We start from the raw sequence: 6,604 nt of genomic DNA, 5'->3' as shown, positions 1-6,604 counted from the left end.
ATTCCTGCTCTAACTTATAGCACTTTACTTAAAGTGAATAACTAGAGTACTTCTGCCAGGGCCTCTGCAGGCTGGCTGACTAACAGCTACTACCCTAGGCCATGTGTAGATGAAATGAGAGGCATGTGTGCACAACACTTCAAAGTGGGCTAAATGCTTTTGCACTACTTAATGGTGTCAGTGTTTGCATGCATCAGCAGTGTATTGCACATTAATTACAGCCACTGTAGCAAATTTGGCAATGTAAAGCGCCTTAAATGACTTGGGGTGCAGCAAACTAAAACTATTCTGAAGAGTTTTAGTTTGCTGCCCCTACATCTGCAGAGCAAAGCACCAGGCTCCATGCAGCTCAGGGGCTCTGCAGCAAGCCCTGCAAGCAGCCTGGCAGCAGCCCAGGAAGGCAGGCTCTGACCAAGAAAAGCGGAGAGCCTGATCCCCAGCCCTTGGAGCCTGCATGAGCTGCACAGGGACCCAGTGCTTCCCTCTGCAGCTGCCGTGTCCCCCAGGACCTCCCAACCTGGGTCCCAGCGGGCAGGGGCCACCTAGGGAGGGGAGGGGGGTGCTGCTGCTGTGGAGGGAAGCACTAGCCCCCACCTCTCCCCGGCTCCTGCTGCCCAGGGACTGTTCCCTGTGCCAGAGGTGAGTTTGGATGTGTGCACAACACCGAGATTTAAAGGGCCCCAAATTGAAGCGGTGTTTTTAAAAACCCATTGCTTCAATTTAGGGCCCCTGTTTCATCTACACACACCCTAACTAACTAGCTAGCTACCACCTGAGGACCATCTCCTATTTCCCAACCCCTCAGTCTCCTGTCAGGAAGCATCTTCAAATCATATCTTCCATTATTACCCTGACAGTGTTTTACTTTTTCATGGAAGTTAATCTCTTCTGGACTCTAGACAGTGATGAGTTTTTACTTCAGAGTATGTGCTGAAGTTCAGCAACTAAATGCTTGCAGAGGGGAAAAGTTTTTCACTAATTAAAAATGCTGAGCTTTAGTAGGAGTAACTAACCAACCCATAACTTGGGATGAAAATAAAATATCACAAAGTCCAGTGGGTTTTACTATTTGTATATTTGAAGTTGCTGTGTTGGTAGCAGTTGTGGTGGGAGAAATCTCCCTAAGGTTCGTTGTCTAGCTGTAATTTGATTGACAGACAACGCGGGTAAAGAAAGACAGCTGTTTATTTGCTCGAGCAAAGACCATAAAGCCAGCAAAAGGCAAAATGGCCCCCCCCCAAGAGTGAGGTGATCTTTTATATTTATTATAATAAGGCAAGACTTTATGGTTAACAAAAAAAGCAATACTTGGGCGGTGCTTTTTAAATCTTTGTAACAGCATATTTTTATTAAGCTGAACTAGCACTTTTTAAAAAGCTAAAAGTTAAGTAACAGTAACATTATAATATGTTAGCAAAACCTTATACAGTAGTAGATATTTTTTAAGGACACAACCAGTGCACCTAGAACAATGGTTTCCCTGTCTTATCTTACTTCTTGCTGTAGCTGATTTTTTAGCATATAGACACAGAGATATTTGCTGCTTTTAACTCAGAAAATGTTTAATACAGTTAAAATGATTATTTGACACAAGCAAAGGCTTAGCTATCAATCTGCCTTGTGGTCAGCTGCATTGTTAGGCCACAGGTCCTGCCTTGTATTTAGCTGTAAAGCTAATACTTCCTAATAATCTAAATTATTGTAAACCTAACAGTATGCTTATCAGAAAACTATTTTATTTCAGGGTAATAACAAACCTGCGCACTACACAGTGTCAACCCAAACCACTGAACTTTTCAGGAGGTTCAGGGAACAACTGAATCCTGAAATGTCAAGCGAGAGCAAAAATCTACTTAAAATTAGTGTTTTGATCATTGCACTTTCCTACATGCAGCTGAGTTATGGTACCTGGTATATTGGATGGAATTCCTTTCTGTTGCTCTTTTATGTAGCAAGGATAAATCTCATATGAAGTGCTACATTAAACCATATCTTTTGAAACACATCTGAGGAGGACCAATGCCACAACATGACAAAACTGAAGTGTTTTTCTGTGCCAAATGACAAATGGAGATGACAATAATATTGAAATGGGAGGAGCAAGAAACAAGAGAAGCAAAAGGCAGTTTCCTTTTCTCACAAGAGGAAAGTATTCAGTCAACATTTTGGGGAAATTTAGATTTGATGTAAATGGCATGGAGGACTGTTGGCTAAATCCAATAGGAGGAAGTGTGGATGGGACAGAGCACACACTGTACAAGCCTGCAGATCAGTTTCTCTGACCTTTACAGTTTTTGTATAAAGGGGTAAATTAAAAACAATCCTGGTGATAGTGGTTTTTCTCTCTCATTTGAGCCTGCTGCACTAGGTTGTCCACTGGTCTTAACTGGTATACATCAATTTACTGCCACTGACAATTTAGCCCACTGTCTCCTAGGTTCTACAAAAAGCAGCTCATTAACATTTGCAACATCAGTGAGAACAGCACAAATGCACTAAAAAAAAAAAAAAAAGAAACCTATAAAGGTACATACAGGAAAAGTCCACTGATCATGATAAAGGCAAAGCATGAAATCCTCTTACTATTCAGAACAGGTCCCTTTTGTGTTAGAGTTGCAGATGTAGCATTACGTCTACTGTATATAAAAGCTACCACTGCAGTTGTCCATAGCACTGAGCTTCCACATCTGCAAGCTTGTGAAAATGGGAAAGGTAAGCTAAGCTCAGACAGACTGGTATCATGATCTAATGTGTACATTTGGATGAACAATGAGTTTTTATAAAGCTTTATGTTGCAGATTGTTTTCTACAAAGGTAGGAGCTTCTGGGGCATTGTATATATGTAGCAATGGTCACCCTGGTCTGTAGTCCTACCTTCAAACAATGTAGTCTCATCCTGATAGGATGTGGCAGCTGGATAATTTACAAGTGCCCAAGCGAGAAATCAGTAGAGGGGAGAATATCCGGACCTCCAGAAGTGGCTTGGGCTACAAGGATTTTATTGTCTCCTGCTCATTGTTTGGTCTAGCAGCTTTAAACACTGACATTGTCCCTTCAAGAGGTCACTACAGAGAGAAACTTCCTTAAGCAGTCAGCATCAGCAGGCATTATGGCAGTGGAACACATTCTAATGGAAATAACATAAATTAGTCATTTAACAGTTACCTAACAAAGGTTAGTGCAGTTTCATGGCATATTAAGGATGTGGAAGTACTACAGAAAATGTATATTTCTAATTATTATAAAACCCTTTGTGCCATACAAAAAAAATACATGCTAGTGCAATGTGATGCAAGGTTTTTGTCTGGGATGACCTGTATAAAATGCTCTTGTAGCCATGGTATGATGAAAATTAACACATTAAAAATGTGTTGGACCAGACTCTCAACTAGTGTTAATAAGCTGTATTGACTTCAGATGAATTAGGCTATGTCAATTTATGCTAACTGAAGAGCCAGTCTGTTTAAAATTGCTCTTGTACTTCTTTGCTACTGGAATACATATTGCAACTTGCTTTATAATCACTCTCCAGTTATCAGTGAATCACACTGATCCACAGAAGCTCAGGGTTGGAAGGGACTTTGTGAGATCATCAGGTCCAGTCCCCCTGCTCTGGGCAAGAAATACTGCTAGGGTCAAATAACCCCAGCAAGGTGTGTATCCAGCCTCCCTTTGAAGACCTCCAGGGTAGGTGCCTGCACCACTCCCGCTGGGAGTCTATTCCAGAGTCTGGTCACACGAACCACAAAGATTTTCTTTATATCCAGTCTGAAACCTTCTTCTAGGAGTTTATGACTGTTTCTCCTGGGGTACTTCAGTGAATAGCTGTTTGCCTTGCCCCTGATGCTCTCCCTGCTATATTTGTAAGCTGCCACCAAATCCAAACTCCTCTTTTCTAGGCTGAACAGTCCCATATCTATCAGCCTTTCCTCATATGGTTTGCTCTTCAAGCCTCTAATAATATGAGTGGCTCTGTACGAGTGGCTCACCTGGCTATGTACTTGGCAACATGGCCATCACTTCCTTATATGTATAAAATGGGAATACATGAAGTAGTAGTGTGTATAAAGATTTTATCAGTATATATGTCAGTGACTACACTGCTAGTGATTGGTGATGAGCAAGGACTGCCATTAATTTCAAACTCAAACCAATAACTTTTTTTTTTCTGACACCTCATCATATAGACCATAAAAAACAAATATACATACATGCAATATAGAAAGCACACCATGTGGTAGGATGCTCCAGTACACACATATGTCACAACCCAAAGGGTATGATTTTTGTTTTGTGTGCTTCGGCACTGCTAAATTGTTCCCGCTAAATTATAGCTTCTTTGCACGGTGGAGTTTTCTGCTGCAAAAGAGAACCCCGGTGCAAGGGAGAATTTCCCGCCAATTTGAAGCTTTCTTTGCAGGGTGCATTTCTTTCTTGCAGCACAGAAATGCTTGTTGCAAAGAGTTCCCGCCATTTGTATGCTAATTCGAGCCCCATTATTGGCCAGTTCTAAATTATTCACACGTGGCAGCTAGTGATTGGCTTGCTAGCCGTATAAAAGGCTTGAGTGGTTTCCGCCCAAGTTGGAGGACTCCACGAACACCGGGAGGAGGAGACTTCACGCTGTGTGAAGATCTCTAAGCGCTGCGGATCCTTACGGACCCAACGCATTTCAAGCAGGCAACAGAGGTCTGATCAGCCTCTAGCCTCTCCCCGTCGCCGATAGATTCCTAGACGTATCCCTCCCTGCGCGCAAAAGAACCAGACCCACGAAGCCTAGCAAACTTCGTGTGAGTTTATTCAGAGCTCTTCCGGACAAGTACTTTCTTCGGTTGAGACGACGGGCTCGCGTGTTCAGAGCCCTCAGCCGGATTGGGCTAGAGTTCACGAGTTTAGAACTCTTGTCCGCCTCTCTTCTTTCCTGTCTGTAACCGCAACTCAAGCAAGTTTTCCAGCCTGCACCACTGCCATCTCGGTGTAAGTAAACAATCTTTAAAACTACCGCTAAGCGTTTGTGCCTAATTCCAGCTCGTCGGCCTCCCTCTCCGACCCGGCATGCCCGGGCTGCTGGCCACAGCCCGCGTGCAGCATGGAAAAGGGCTCGGGTCGCTCCCAGCCCGCACAACATACACTTTGTAAACCATGTGGACATTCTCAAATGAAAGGCTACTGTAAAGACTTTCTGAACTGAAGAGTTACATAGTCTCATTCTACAAAGATTTCAAAAGGTAATTGCTAAAATATAAAAATCAAGTTCAAAACAGAAGTGCACTGCCTGTCATCTTGATGGTCAAAGGGACACAAATGGTTGAGCATATGTTGACAATGTTGCATATACAGCTTCTACTGGAGAAACGTTTGGCCAGATTTTGGAAATCAGAAATGTTTCAACATCTCCTTTTCTGTGTGTTCCATTTGCCGTCACAGAACCCTGGTTCCCACAAGATTCGGCTCTATGAGAGAGAGGAGCTTCAAGGCCTCATGCTGGAGCTCACTGATGACTGTCCATCAGTTCCAGATTGCATCCACCTTACCGAGATCCACTCCCTCAATGTCTTGGATGGCTCTTGGCTCTTGTACGAGCTGCCTAACTTCAGAGGGCGACAGTACTTGCTGACCCCTGGGGAATACCAAAGATTCCTTGACTGGGGCGCAGTGAATGCCAAAGTTGGTTCTTTACGACGAGTGGTTGACCTACGCTGAAATGTCATTTCCCTCTAAATAAAGTGCTACTGAATTCCAAAAGTCCTTTTTCTGTCTAATACTTGCCAGCATAGTTTGAATTTGTTTGACATGAAAACAGGTCTAAATTGTGGAATTCAAATTTCCCCAAGGATTAGGTGTATATTTCAGTATTGGGGAAATAATTCAGCTTAGGGCTATCTATAGCTCAGATAGGACCCATAAAATGAATGTTTTTGATGTTTGTTGAACTGATTCAGAATAAATTGATAAGATTCTTTCATGCTAGTTTTATACTATGTTTCTAATGGTCAATCCAAGGTAAGAATTCATAAAGCTAAGCAGAATTTAGAGCAGAGAACTGGACTTTCAATATACATAATGATCACTAGTTATAAGTATTAACTGCAATCATCATTAGGGAGGGAAGAGGATATACACCAATGTATAAAACAGAGGAGCCACTAAATATATTCAGGATAGAACTTTCTTTCTTTGAAAAAGGCCTAAAAAGACACTATGAGCTACAAACACCCTACTTCCTTTTCTAAAGTTGTAGAGCACTCTGTGATTCTAACTAATGCTCCCCTCCACATCCCCTTCTCCCCCACCCCTCCCCATTTCTTGTTAGAGCCTTCTCTCTCCTATTCAGGAAGGTTTAATTCTCCAGTTCCTCCTAGTAAGTAAAATATTTTTAAAAACAGATGTGAATGTAATGCCATAAATACTCACTTAACAGCCTGGTTTCCTTGGTTTCAATAGAGCTACTCTGATCTATGCCAGCTAAAGCTCTAACCTAGTTCATCAATGGCCATACTGTCTTTCTGCTAATAAGTATATCATAGATTAGTAACAGTATGACATCCCTAATGTAGTCTTAATTATAGTTCAGTCTATATGAAACAGGCACCTCTGAACCCTG

This window comes from Alligator sinensis, unplaced genomic scaffold, assembly GCF_000455745.1.
Source record: "Alligator sinensis unplaced genomic scaffold, ASM45574v1 scaffold699_1, whole genome shotgun sequence".
NCBI lineage: Eukaryota > Metazoa > Chordata > Crocodylia > Alligatoridae > Alligator > Alligator sinensis.
Note: the sequence above shows the minus strand (reverse complement) of the source record.